This window comes from Nicotiana tabacum, chromosome 9 (genome assembly GCF_000715075.1).
Source record: "Nicotiana tabacum cultivar K326 chromosome 9, ASM71507v2, whole genome shotgun sequence".
Lineage (NCBI taxonomy): Eukaryota > Viridiplantae > Streptophyta > Magnoliopsida > Solanales > Solanaceae > Nicotiana > Nicotiana tabacum.
Window position 1 is genome coordinate 69,272,965 of NC_134088.1, and position 15,881 is coordinate 69,288,845.

Genomic DNA, 15,881 nt, shown 5'->3' on the forward strand with positions numbered 1-15,881 from the left:
ACAAAATTAAATTTGTTTTATATTGTTAGTGATTTTATAAGTCAAAGCGATTTTGAAATTATGTCGAACCCTATGTCCCTTTTGAGACAAAAAAAATTACTAATTGAAATTATTCCAAGCTTATATGTTTTGTAAGGTCCAATTGCGAGACGGTGGACGTGAAGGGTGGCGGTGCATGCAATTGCACGATGTAAAAGTGCTATCCATATGGGTATACGGTTGCCTCATGTGGAATTTTTGTCCAAATCCACGTTCTATTTCCATTTATTATCGTTAGCAATATGTACAAATCCCTCATGTTTTGTTTAATCACATGTTTTTCTAGCCAAAAATATGAGAAAGAAAAAGAATTATTCCTTTTATTTGACTTTTTCGTAAGGAGCCATATATGTATTTGGAGGTATCCTTTTCAGTTACAAGACCAACGTTCTTGTTGTATATTAATTATTTCCCAAGTCAGTGTATATGTGTGCAGTGTATCAGCATTTGCTATGGCCAAATTATTGTCTGCTCAAGTCATGTTAGTTGAATAGTTTTTATTCTAAAGTATAAATTAAAGCTAAGTATGCATCCATCAAAAGAGATTAATGGGTGCATTAGTAATTCCACTTAGTAACACTACTGAATGTGGCTCTGATTTAACAAAATGTATCAATGGAATAATAATTTAAGATAATTAGCTCACGGATTAATTATTTTTTAAAAATTATGTATGTATGTACTATAAAATTTCTTGCTTTTTCTCTCTCTTGACAGCTTGGTGAAATTGAAAAGATAATAAGAACATTTTTCACTTCAGTACATTTGACCAGTATAGCAAGTTTTTCTTTAAAACTATTGTATAACATTTGATTGAAGCGTTACCTGTTATTGTGGATTAAGTACTTGACCATACTATGGATCCAGTAAGATATAAACTCAAACTGAAAATAGTTACTAGGAAAAGTGGAAGAAGAGCAGCAAAAGTTGAGTTGGTTGAGACTGAAGTGTGTATGCATTTAGTTTTGTTTTGTTAATGTACCCCAAAAAATAAAAAAGTAGCAAGGCTACGTGTAGACAGTGCAGCAAGCCAGCGTCAAAAAGCAAAGTGGAAGTTTTATTCTTGAGTAGCACATTACGCGGTCTTGAATATCTTTATATTGCTATTAATTTAAGGAGTAGAAGTAATCCTTTCAATTTTTTAATATAACATACACATGATGTATGATTGATAAGTGATGGGATATATTCTTGTGTTCTTTGAGTTGTCAACTAATTATGTTGCCTAATCTGCTTTCCTTTGCTGGACTATGCGGCGTGGTGTTCATTACCTAGGGGATTAAGTAACTACGTGTTAAAGTGTTGGCTTTGTAATGACTCGAGATTATGGGGAATTGCCATTTCATTGAACCCAAAGTCAATAATTCTGCCTCATACAATATCTTTCCTGAGCTAAGAATTTTTCTCAACAAGATATCCAAAAACCAATTTAAGTTTATTTAAACTTGCTTTTTAGGCTCGCTCAACCCTTCCACATAAATTAAAGTATTCTAATACGCTGGATTCTTTCGAATATGCATACCCCGTGATTTGATCGGCCATCATGGATTTGTGAAAGTGAGAGTATGGAGTATTATTACATCGTTATTGGTGTCACTAATCCATAAGCAAGATGCAAGAACCATTAGGCCCCAAATTTGGGGGGCCCATTTTTACCAAAAATAAGTTATAGATTTCTAGTTTTGTTTCCCCTAAATATTGAGAAGATGAATTTAAGAAAGACATAAACATAAAGAATTCTACATGTATAGAACCTTTAGACCTAAATTTTATTATTAACAATGTAAGAAAGGGAGTGCAAAGACCATCGTAAGTAAATTAATTAAGTTCGTGTCTCATTTTTCATGCATTTGTTTCTTATGCCAATGCCTCAACTATTGTTGTTGAACAACATTAATTGATTTGAAGGTTCTTATTACTTACTCCCTAGTAGCTAATATATATATATATATATATATATATATATATATATATATATATATATATATATATATATATATATATATATATATATAATTCTAAATCAAATTTTAATTGTAAAAAAGTGTCTAAGTAACTCTAAAAATGAAAACTATCACTAGCTAGAATAGAAGAAACTAAAATTGAAACTAACAAGCTAGTTATTACATAATGGTAGGATGTAAGCTTCCTTAAGCAAGTAGTGCAGGTGAATCCAAAGGCCAAGGGCAATAACCAAATAATAGCACCTCCAAAACTCTCACCGGACGCCAGATTATGCATTCCACAGAACACAACTCCCATGAACAAGGCAAATGAGGACTCCAAACAATTACACTACTGCATAGTAGTCATCCAGAACTGCCAGAAGCAGGTGTTGATATAGCTTGTAATGTGCAAATTTGATTTCCATCTGTGTGCACAGCAGCCCACTCTATAGCCAGATATCTAGCCAATATAAAAGTACCTAAAACAAGTTCCTGCTAGTCCATAGATCAACAATTGCCTGCATAGTAAATATGAGCCATATAATGTCTTCTCATCTCCAGAATGAGCATGTAACCACACTAATACCACTAGAAAATGTTCAAACACTATACAACAGCTAAGATTGAGCAGCAGTTGCTCTTGAGCTTCAGCTAATGTAGTGCCCCGAAAAAAAAGTTTCGAAATATTATAAGGTTATTAAGAGGTCTGACGTGTGCTAATTATATTTATTTGTATGCGAGTGTTAATTAATAATATGAAAGATATCCCATTAACATAATAACAAGTGTACAAGGTGTATTTGAAGTGATATAGGGCTTAAGGAGAGCCCTTGGGACAAGTCAAGTTGAAAATTACAAGATAGACTAAAGTTCCAAATGAGTACGCGCATGACCTAACTTTGGACGAGCATATATATATATATATATATATATATATATATATATATAACAACCTATCAAATGAAAGATTTTCGAGTCTAGTTTCTAACGCTTCAAACTGTTTGTCATTTAGACATTCCTACAAGAAGTTATGATTAAATTACCAAAGGCTGGCGGTGAAGTACTACCATAGCGTCTGGGTCCGCATCCGAGCTTGGAGGAGGAGTGAACTAGGGACGCGAAGCGTTGAGGGCCGCATCCGAAACCCAAAAATTTGGGCCTATAAGTACAAAATCGGGGAGAGAGAGTATTTTGAGCTTTGGGGGTTAGGGTTCTTAAGGTGAAGATGTGATTTTAAGCTCAAATCAAGTCCTACCAACTAAGCTAAGTTATTAATGATATTTTGGGTTGATTCTTACTCAATATACATGAGTTTTAATATCATTCGTACATCCAAATACTAGATTTCATCATCAAATCCTCAAGGATACAAAAATCACCAAAGTTGTGATTTTTCAAGATTGATCTACTAGAGGTAATTCTAGTGCTTCAAAATCGTTTATTATGAGTAGTTAGAAGTATTTGAAGCATTTGTTACAAGTTTTAATGGTTAACATATTGGATTATAAAACTCTAGTTCATGGAATGAATAGTACTTTTGAGAAAATGAGAGAAGATGAATAGTAACCTTGGTGATGAAATTGATGAATACAATGAACCTATGGAATTATTTGTTAGCAAAAGTTGGAATTGATAAATTAAGTAATCACCTGAATTTTATATTTTGCAAGTGTTGATTATGGATGACGATGAATAGTAACTTGGTGGCATTGAACAATTGATGTAGCTGTAAGGCCCCGTAAAATATTGCCTAAAAACCTGGATTTCGTGATGCCAAAGTAGGCTTATGTGTTGACGATTGTGGAGATTCTTCAGCTCGCCGTGGTTTGGACTTTTTGGGTTGAACAATGCGCTGGGTATTAAAGGAAAATTTTTGGCAGAAAAAGACATTTCTACGGCCAACTATGCGGCTGCAGAATCACTCTGCGGGCTGCAGAATGACCGCAGAGTGAAACAGGTAACTGGGAAAGTTTGGATGATATTTTGCGGTCAACTATGCGACCGTAAAACTATTTCGCGGGCCGCACATCGACCGCGGAACTAGCTTAAAAATTTTCCAGAGGGAGGTTCTGCGGCGCATTATGCGACCGGAAAATAGGTCTGCGGATCGCAGAATGGCCGTAGAGTAGGGCAGGATTGCACAGTTCCGGAGGGCCATTTCGCGACCCATTTTGCGGACCATAGAAATATTATGCGGTCGCATATGCGACCGCAGATTGTGTTTCGGAGCTTTATTTTTTTTGGTTTTATAAATCCGACCCCATTCTTATAAAACACTATTAAGGGTCATTTTAGAAGGTTCAAACTTACATTTTAGAGAGAGAGGAAAGTGGTCTAGAGTGAGAAAAGGAGTTCTAAGTCATTTGCTCATCAATCTTGGTTCAAACCTTGAAGATTTCTCTAGAGTAACTCACAAGATCTTCAACCAAAAGGTTAGATTCTACACCCTAACCTTTAATTTCGAAATTTAACTAAAAATAGGCAATTAGTAAAGCAATTCTTGGGTGTGAAAGTTGTTTATTTTACATGCATGTACCATCTAGGTTAGTGGGAGGATTATTTGGCTCTTTTAAGTGAACTTTGGATAGTGGGGGTGAAAGAATCCACCATAGGAGGACCTTGAAACCTTAATGCACACATAGTGTTTCATAAAATGCTCAAGTAAGCTAGAACTATTGTCACGACCCGGAATTCCTACCGTCGGGACCGTGATGACGCCTAACATTTTACTTGCTAGGCAAGGCAACGTTAGAAAATTATTAAACCCAATCCTTATTTCCATTTAGTAAATGACAATGATTAGCTAAGATGAAATATAATAAGTGCGGAATAATATCAAAACTGTATTAATTACTACCACCCGGATCTGGAGTCACAATTCACAAGTAATAGTCTGAAAGAAATACAACTGTTTGAATGAAAGAAACAGTAAAACAGAAGGAAAGACGGGGACTTCAAGGTCTGTGAACGCTGACAGATCTACCTTGAGTCTCCGGATAGCGGGTCCAACAGCAAAAATCTCGATCAACCTAAGTCGGTACCAAAATCTGCACAGAAAGTGTAGAGTGCAGTATCAGTACAACCGACCCCATGTTCTGGTAAGTGTCGAGCCTAACCTCGACGAAGTAGTGACGAGGCTAAGGAAAGGAACCTAAAAATCAACATGTGCAATTTAACAGTGTATATACAAATAACAGTAATGAAGAGCTAGACAGGAAATATCGGGAGGGGGAAACATCCTGGGGAAAATACAAGATAAAGAACTACAACAGGATGATAACTGGAACAACCAATATACTATGAATCAACAAGAACACAAATACAATAAAGGAAAAATTGTATGGCATCGTCCTTCGTGCTTTTACTCTCAATCTCACCATAAAATCAATAGAAACGGCACAGCATCACCCTCCGTGCATTAACTCTCATATCATGGCATGGCATCACCCTTTGTGCTTTTACACTCACAATATGGCACGACATCACCCTTCGTGCATTAACACTCACAATATGGCACGACATCACCCTTCGTGCATTAACACTCACAATATGGCACGTCATCACCCTTCGTGCATTAACACTCTCCCTTACCATAATGCAATGAATAAATAACAACAGGGAGATAGAATAATAAGTACAAACCTTACTTCAACATTTGGTTCCACAATATCAATCTCAACTTTGAAATAAATACTCAATTATCACCAGAAAATCCGTAAACATGATAAGAACAATTAATTTAACAACAATAGTATAAACAAGTAGCAATTAGGCATAGGAAAGAGACAATCTAAGAAAAACGAGGGAAACAGGAAAAACAGGTGAATTGGCGGCGCATAAGTACTCGTTACCTCACATATACGCCGCTCACATGAATTTCACATAGCAAACAATCTGAGGTTCCTAATTCCCTCAAGTCAGGGTTAGACACAACACTTACCTCGCTCCGAAGGCTATTTAATACTCAATCACAGCTTTTTCTCTATAATTCACCTCCAAACTACTCGTATCTAATTCAAAAATGACTCAATAATATCAAATATTGCCAAAGGAATCAATTATATTGCATAAATTTAGATTTCCCAAATTTTCCTCCAAAAAGTAAAAAAATCGACCCCGGGGCCGCTTGGTCAAACCCGAGGTTCGGACCAAAATCCATTTACCCATTCACCTCCGAGCCCAAATATATAATTGGTTTTGGAATCCAACCTCGATTTGAGGTCTAAATCCCCAAATTTCCGAAATCCCTAGTTTCTACCCAAACCCCTAATTCTACAATAAAAACTCTAGATTTTAGGTTGATAATTCATAAAATGTAATGGGTAATTAAAAGAAAATGGTTTAGAATCACTTACCAACACTTTGGGGAAGAAAATAATTCTTGAAAATCGCCTCTAGTCCGTTTGGTTTTTGAGAAAATGAAATAAATGGCCAATTCCCGATTTCGGATTCTGTTAAGTGCTGGGCGACAGTGTTCATCGCGTTCGCGAAGAGTATAGGCTGCCAAGCCTCCGCGTTCGCGAGACCTTGTTCGCGTAGGCTACCCCCCTGGCCTTCGCGTTCACGAGATATTGCTCACGTTCGCAATGAAGGAAAGACTGACTCTCCCTCCCCCCCCCCCCCCGAGTGCCTAACACTACGCGTTCGCGATGAGCTTGTCGCTTTCGCGAAGGGTAACGCCCTCATCTCTTCGCGTTCGCGTCCAAGCCTTCGCGTTCGCGAAGAAGAAAATTCCGGTCTCATCAGTTTACTCTTCGCGTTCGCGAGAGCACCTTCGCGAACGCGAAGAAGGACATGCCAGAATACCAGAATCTGCAGAAAACCAGATTTTTCCAAAGTCCAAACATCCTGTGGCCTATCCGAAACTCACTCGAGCCCTCGGGGCTCCAAACTAAACATGCACACAAGTCTAAAAATATCATACGAACTTGCTCGCGTGATCAAATCGCCAAAATAACACCTAGAATTATGAATTTAGCACCAAATCAAATAAAATTCTCAAGAACGCTTTAAAACTCCTATCTTCTCAACTGGACGTCTGAATCATGTCAAATCAACTCCGTTTCTTACCAAATTTCACAGACAAGTCTTAAATATTATATTGGACCTATATCGGGATCCAAGACCAAAATACGGATCCGGTATCAACAAGGCCGAACATCAACTAATTCTTAAAAATAATTAATTTTCAGACTTTTAGTTTTCATCAAACATTCATAACTCGAGCTAGGAACCTCCGAATTCGATTCCGGGCATACGCCCAGGTCCCATAATTCGATACGGACCCACAGGACCATCAAAATATGGATCCGAGCCCGTTTATCAAAAATGTTGACTGAAGTCAACTAAAATCAACTTTTAAGGCAAAAATTCTTATTTTTATCAATTTTCAACATAAAATTTTTCCGAAAACACGTCCGGTGCACGCAAATCGAGGAGGATAAATGAGATTTTAAGGCTTAAGAGCACAAAATTGAGTTCTAAAATAGAAGATGACCTTTTGGGTCATCACATTTCCCACCTCTAAAACAATTGTTCGTCCTCGAACGGACATAGAAAAGTACCTGAGCTGGTGAAAAGGTGGGGGTGTCTACTCCGCATATCGGACTCGGACTCCCAAGTGGATGCCTCAACAGGCTGACCTCTCCACTGCACTCGAACTGAAGGGTAACTCTTTGATCTCAACTAGCGAACTTGCCTGGCTAAAATACCCACCGGCTCCTCCTCGTAAGTCCAATCCTTGTCCAACTGGACAGAGCTGAAATCTAACACATGGGACAGATCGCTATGATACTTTCGAAGCATGGACATATGGAATACCAGATGAACAACTGCTAAACTAGGTGGCAACGCAAGCCTATAAGCCACATCTCCTACCCTCTCTAGAAGCTCAAAAGGCCTGATATACTTAGGGATCAACTTTTCCTTCTTTCCGAACCTCATTACTCCCTTCATGGGTGATACCCAAAGCAACACTCTCTCTCCGACCATGAATACAACATCACGAACTCTGCAGTCGGCATAACTATTCTGCCTGGACTAAGCTGTGCGAAGTCGATCCTGAATAATCCTAACCTTATCCAAGGCATCATGTACTAAGTCTATACCCAATAACCGAGCCTCTCCCGGCTCGAACTACCCAACTGGCGACCGGCACCGCCTACCATATAATGCCTCATAGGGAGCCATCTGAATGCTCGACTGGTAGTTGTTGTTGTAGGTGAACTCTGCAAGGGGCAAGAACTTATCCCACGATCCTCCGAAGTCTATAACACATGCGCGGAGCATATCCTCCAAGATTTGAATAATGCACTCGGATTGCCTGTCCGTCTGAGGATGAAATGTTGTGCACAACTCAACTCACATACCCAACTCACGTTGTACTACCCTCCAGAATTGCGAGGTGAACTGTGTACCTCGATCAGAAATGATAGATACGGGCACACCGTGAAGACGGATAATCTCATGAATGTAAATCTCTGCCAACCGCTCCAAAGAATAGGTAACTGCCACAGGAATGAAGTGCGCTGACTTGGTCATCCTGTCCACAATGACCCAAATTGCATCCAACTTCCTCTGTGTCCGTGGGAGTCCAACAACAAAATCCATAGTGATACGCTCCCACTTCCACTCAGGAATCTCTATCTTCTGAAGCAAACCACCAGGTCTCTGATGCTCACACTTTACCTGCTGGAAATTTAGACATCGAGCTACATATTCAACTATGTCTTTCTTCATCGTCCTCCACCAATAATGCTGTCGCAGGTCCTGATACATCTTAGCGGTGCCCGGATGAATAGAATACCGGGAACTGTGGCCTCCTCAAGAATCAACTCACGAAGTCCATCCACATTAGGCACATAAATACGACCCTGCATCCTCAAAACTCCATCATCTCCAACAGTAACCTTCTTGGCACCACCGTGACGCACTGTGTCTCTAAGGACAAGTAAATGAGGATCGTCATCCTGCCGATATCTGATGCGCTCAAACAAAGAAGACCAAGCAACTGTACAAGCTAGAACATGTCTGGGCTTAGAAACATCCAACCTCACGAACTGGTTAGCCAGGGCCTGAACATTCAATGCAAGCGGTATCTCACCAACTGGAATATAAGCAAGGCTACCCGTACTAGCTGACTGTTTACTCAAAGCATCGACCACCACATTGGCCTTCCCGAGATGATACAATATGGTGATATCATAGTCTTTCAATAGCTCCAACCACCTCATCTGCCTCAAATTGAGTTCCTTCTGCTTGAACAAATACTGCAAGCTCCGATGATCCGTAAATACCTCACATGGCACGTCGTAAAGATAGTGCCTCCAAATCATCAGCGCGTGAACAATGGCTGCCAGCTCTAGATCATGACGAGGGTAATTCTTCTCGTGAACCTTCAGCTACCGCGAAGCATATGCAATAACCTTACCACCCTGCATCAATACCGCACCAAGTCCAACTCGGGATGCATCACAATATACCATATACGATCCTGAACCTGTGGGTAACACCAATACTGGCGTTGTAGTCAAATCTGTCTTGAGCTTGTGAAAGCTCGCCTCACACTCATCTGACCACTTGAACGGGGCACCCTTCTGGGTCAACCGGGTCAACGGGGCTGCTATGGATCAAAACCCCTCCATGAATCAACGGTAATAACCCGCCAATCCCAAGAAACTACGGATCTATGTAGCTGATGTGGGTCTGGGCCAGTTTTTAACTGCCTCAATCTTCTTAGGATCCACCTGAATACCCTCTGATGATACAACATGACCCAAGAAAGCAACTGAACTTAACCAAAACTCGCATTTTGAGAACTTAGCATATAACTGGTTGTCTCTCAAAGTCTGAAGAACGATCCGAAGGTGCTGATCATGCTCCTCTCGGCTGTGGGAGTAGATCAAGATATCATCGATAAATACAATCACAAAGGAATCCAAGTAGGGCTTGAACACCCGGTTCATCAAATCCATGAATATTGCTGGGGCATTGGTCAGCCCAAATGACATCAATAGAAACTCATAATGCCCATACCGAGTCCGAAAAGCTGTCTTAGGAACATCGGATGCCCTAATCCTCAACTGATGGTAGCCAGATCTCAAATCAATCTTTGAAAATACCTTGGCACCCTAAAGCTGATCAAATAAATCATTAATCCTCGGCAATGGATACTTGTTATTGATGGTGACTTTGTTCAACTACCGATAATCTATACACATCCTCATCGATCCATCTTTCTTCTTCACAAACAACACAGGTGCACCCCAGGGCGAGACACTAGGTCTAATGAAGCCCTTATCAAGCAAATCTTGTAACTGTTCTTTCAATTCTTTCAATTCCGGCGAGGCCATACGATATGGCGGAATGGAAATGGGTTGTGCACCCGGAGCCAAATCAATGTAGAAATCAATATCCCTGTTGGGTGGCATTCCCGGCAGATCTGCAGGAAACACCTCTGGAAACTCACGAACAACCGGCACTGAACCGATGGAAGGAATCTCCGCACTAGAATCGCGGACATAAGCCAAATAAGCTAGAGATCTCTTCTCGACCATATGCCGAGCCTTCACATAAGAGATAACCCTGCTGGTAGAATGGCCAAGAGTCTCTTTCCACTCTAATCGAGGTGACCTATACAAGGCTAAGGTCACCGCCTTGGCATGACAATATAATATAGCAAGATAAGGTGATAGCCAATCCATACCCAGTATGACATCAAAATCAACCATATCGAGAAGTAGAAGGTCTACACGAGTCTCAAGACTCCCAGTGGTGACCACACACGAATGATAAACACAGTCTACAATAATAGCACCCCCACTGGCATGGACACATACACATGAGCACTCAAAGAATCACGGGGCACAACCAAATATGGAGCAAAATAGGACGACACAGAGGAGTAAGTAGATCCCGGATCAAATAGAACTGAAGCATCTCTACTGCAAACTGAAACAGTACCTGTGATGACAGTGTTAGATGACTCATCCTCAGGCCTGGCTAGGAAAGCATAACACTGGGGCTGGGCCCCACCACCCTAAACTATGTCCTTGGGATGACCTCTAGCTGGCTGGTCTCCAGCTCTAACGGCCTGACCTCCACCTCTAACAGTCTGGCCTCTACCTCTGGTTGCCTGACCCCTACCTTTTGCTGGCTGAGAAGGTGGTGCAATAACTGGTGCCAGAACCATGGCACGAGTACTCTGATTCTGTGAGCTGCCCATTTCCCGAGGGCAAAATCTAGAAATATTCCTCGGATCACCACAAGTATAATATAACCTCGACTGCTATGACTGGTGACCCTGAAACTGACCCTGTCGACCTGGGTAACCACCCTGATAACTCTGGAGTAGAGGTGCACTAATAGGAGCTGGTGGTGCATTGTAGGCTAGCTGGTCGGAATAATGCATCTGAGGGCCACGACCACCTGAGACACCGTGGGATGCCTGGAGTGCTGAATGAAATGGCCTGGGAGGATGGCCTCTACCAAAAGTACCCTTGCCTCTAGATGAGGCACCGCTGAACTCACCGGAATAGAAAGGTCTCTTATCAGACCCCTGACCTCCCTGAGTAAGAACCATCTCGACTTGTCTGGTGACATTAGCAGCTACCTGGAAAGAAATCTCACTCCCAGTCTCCTTAGCTATCTGCAATCTGATAGGCTGAGAAAGTCTGTCAATAAACCTCCTCACCCTCTCTCTCTCTCTCTCTCTCTCTCTCTCTCTCTCTCTCTCTCTCTCTCTCTCTCTCTCTCTCTCTCTCTGGTGAGAAGCAGAAGAATAGCATGATGAGCCAAATCTACAAAATGGGTCTCATACTGAGTAACAATCATACTGCCCTGCTGGAGACACTCAAACTGATGGCCACGCTCCTCTCTCAATGTGATAGGCAGAAACTTCTCTATGAAGAGCTGAGAGAACTGGTCCCAAGTAAGAGCAGGCGACCCAGCTGGTCTGGTCAACAAATAATCTCTCCACCATTTCTTGGCAGAACCAGTCATCTAGAATGCCGCAAAATCGACCCCATTGGTCTCCACTATACCCATGTTCTGTAGAACCTCGTGACAGATGTCAAGATACTCCTGGGGATCCTCTGAAGTAGCACCACTGAAGTGAACAGGAAAGAGCTTGGTAAATCTATCCAATCTTCATAAAGCCTCAGAAGACATAGTTGACCCATCACTGGTCTGCGCCGCAATAACCAGCTGAACTACTCCGACTGGCTGAGCTGCTGGAGCCTAATACTGGGGAGCAATCTATTCCAGAGCAGGAGTAGTGGGAGTCGGGCTCCCCCTCCAGCCTGAGAGACAGCCGGTGCCATGGGAAATGCGCCAGTCTGGGCCACAATCTCCAAAAGGCCCACCAAACGGACCAAAGCGTCCTGAAGTACTGGGGTGGCAAAGAACCCCTCCGGAACCTGAGCTAGCCAGGCTGGAATAGTCTAGGCTAGAACCTCCTCGTCAAGCTCTATCTGAGGCTCCACTGCTGGGGCAGCTGCTCGAGCTTTGGGCTGAGCCCTGCCTCGGCCTCGAGATGTCTCTGTACCGATCCTCCAGACTCTACTAACCTTGCTCATGAATCGTGAGACCTAGGCAACCTAGTGCTCTGATACCAACTTGTCACGACCCGAAATTCCCACCGTCGGGACCGTGATGGCGCCTAACATTTCACTTGCTAGGCAAGCCAACGTTAGAGAATTATTAAACCCAATCCTTATTTCCATTCAGTAAATGGCAATGATTAGCTAAGATGAAATATAATAAGTGTAGAATAATATCCAAGCTGTATTAATTACTACCACCCGGATCTGGAGTCACAATTCACGAGCATTGTAGAATTTACTACAAGTAATAGTCTGAAAGAAAAATATCTATTTGAATGAAAGAAACCATAAAACAGAAGTAAAGACGAGGACTTCAACGTCTGTGAAAGTTGGCAGATCTACCTTGAGTCTCCGAATGGCGGGTCCAACAATAAAAATCTCGATCAACCTAAGCCGGTACCAAAATTTGCACAGAAAGTGCAGAGTGCAGTATCAGTATAACCGACCCCATGTACTGGTAAGTTTCGAGCCTAATCTCGACGAAGTAGTGACGAGGCTAAGGCAAGGCACCTACAAATCAACTTGTGCAATTTAACAGTATATATACAAATAACAATAATGAAGAGCTAGACAGGAAATATCGGGAGGGGAAAATATGCTGGGAGAAATACGAGATAAAGAACTACAATAGGATGATAACTGGAACAACCAATATACTATGAATCAACAGGAACACGAATAAAGTAAAGGAATAATTGCATGGCATCACCCTTCGTGCTTTTACTCTCAATCTCACCATAAACTCAATAGAAACAGCACGACATCACCCTTCGTGCATTAACTCTCATATCATGGCACCGCATCACCCTTCATGCTTTTACACTCACAATATGGTACTTCATCACCCTTCGTGCATTAACACTCACAATATGGCACGGCATCACCCTTCGTGCATTAACACTCATAATATGGCACGTCATCACCCTTTGTGCATTAACACTCTCCATTAAGATAATGCAATGAATAAATAACAACAAGGAGATAAAATAACAAGTACAAACCTTATTTCGATATTTGGTTTCACAATATCAATCTCAACTTGAAATAAATACTCAATTATCACCAGAAAATCCGTAAACATGATAAGAACGATCAATTTAACAACACTAGTATAAACAAGTAGCAATTAGGCATAGGAAAGAGATAATATACGAAAAATGGGAGAAACATGGAAAACAGGTAAATTGGCGGCGCATAAGTACTCATTACCTTACATATACGCCGCTCACATGAATTTCACATAGCAAATAATCTGAGGTTTCTAATTCCCTCAAGTCAGGGTTAGACACAACACTTACCTCGCTTCGAAGGCTACTTAATACTCAATCACAACTTTTCCTCTAGAATTCACCTCCAAACCACTCGTATCTATTCAAAAATGGCTCAATAATATCAAATATTTCTAAAGGAATCAATTATATTGCATAAATTTAGATTTCCCAAATTTTCCTTCAAAAAGTCAAAAAATTGACCCCGGGCTCGCTTGCTCATAACCCGAGGTTCTGACCAAAATCCATTTACCCATTCATCCCCGAGCCCGAATATATAATTGGTTTTGGAATTCGTCCTCAATTTGAGGTCTAAATCCCCAAATTTCCGAAATCCCCTGTTTCTACCCAAAACCCTAATTCTACCATGAAAACTCTAGATTTTAGGTTGATAATTCATAAAATGTAATGGGTAATTGAAAGAAAATAGTTTAGAATCACTTACCAACACTTTGGGAAAGAAAACAACTCTTGAAAAGCGCCTCTAGTCTGTTTGGTTTTTGAGAAAATGAAATACATGGCCAATTCCCGTTTTTTGGATTCTATTAAGTGATGGGCGACAGTGTTCATCACGTTCACGAGAACACTGTCGTGTTCATGAGACCTTGTTCGCGCTCGTGTAGGCTACCCCCTAGCCTTTGCGTTAGCGAGACATTGCTCGCGTTCGCGATAAAGGAAAAACTGACTGACTCCCCCTCCCCAGTGCCTAACACTACGCGTTCGCGATGGGCTTATCGCATTCGCGAAGGGTAACGCCCCCATCGCTTCGCGTTCGCGAAGAAGAAATCCTCAGCTGCCCAGTTTACTCTTCGCGTTCGCGAGAGTACCTTCGCGAACGCGAAGAAGGACATGCCAGAACACCTGCTGCAGCAAAATACCAGATTTTCAAAGTCCAAAACATCCTGTGGCCTATCCGAAACTCACCCGAGCCCTCGGGGCTCCAAATCAAACAGGAATCAAAATATGGCTGAAATATATTGTTCATTAAATGCATGAAAGTTGTTGGGGCATTAGTCAAACAAAAAGACATTACCAAGAACTCATAATATCCATAACGAGTCCTAAACGCCATTTAGGGATCTCAGAAGCCCTAACGTTCAACTGATGGTAACATGATCTCAAATTAATCTTAAGAGAAGGAACATCTTTCAAGAAGTATCTGACTTAGGGCAGAGGCATCTAAGGAGGAACATTTGAGACTTGAGAGGTTCAAGAAGTTTCACCCTCCTACTTTCAGTGGCGCATTTACTGAGGATGCACATGGATTTTTATACAAGTTCTAGTATATTCTCCACACCATGGGTATTGTGGAGATGAGCGGAGTTGCCTTTACTACATTTCAACTGTCAGGAGCAGCATGCAGGTGGTGATAGGCTTACGAGGAGGGTAGGCTAGCTGATGCAGCCCCACTCACTTGGGCTCAGTTTTTAAAGATGTTTTTGAGACAGTTCGTTCCCCAGACCCTTCAAAATTCATGGTGCATAGAGTTTGAGCAGCTGCGTCAGAGGACTATGTCCGTGACAGAGTATGCCTTCAGATTCGGTGAGCTATGCCGACATGCACTTGCCTTGGTTTCGATAGTCAGAGAGCGAGTTCGGAGATTCATCGAGGGGCTCAGTTATGATCATAGATTCAGTGTGGCTTGAGAGTTGGAGATAGATACTCCATTTCAGCAGGTGGTAGAGATCGCACGGAGGCTGCAGGATATGCGGGGCTGAGAAAGGGAGGACAAGGAGGCCAAGAGGTCTCAAAGCCCTAGAAGATTTAGTAGTGGCCACGCTAAAGGTTTAGCCCGTCATGGAAGAGGGTATGTGTGTCGCCCAGTTCATTCAGCAGTTCTAGCTACTGGCAGTGCTCTGGCTATCCCGAGGTCTTAGGTATCCCATTTTGCACATCCACTTTCTAGTGTACCTCCTACACTGGGTGCCTTTAGCGGTCAGTCTAGTCGATCAGCCATAGTTAATTTCTGCAACCACGCCCACTGAGAGCTTGTTTTAAGTGTGGTGATACCAGACATATGGTGAGAG

At 41.6% G+C, this 15,881-nt stretch overlaps 1 pseudogene; it reads right to left on the reverse strand.

The window, feature by feature from the left end:
* Positions 1-2,348: 2,348 nt before the first annotated feature.
* Positions 2,349-11,208, reverse strand: LOC142163944 (uncharacterized; annotated as a pseudogene).
* Between the last annotated feature and the right edge of the window lie 4,673 nt (positions 11,209-15,881).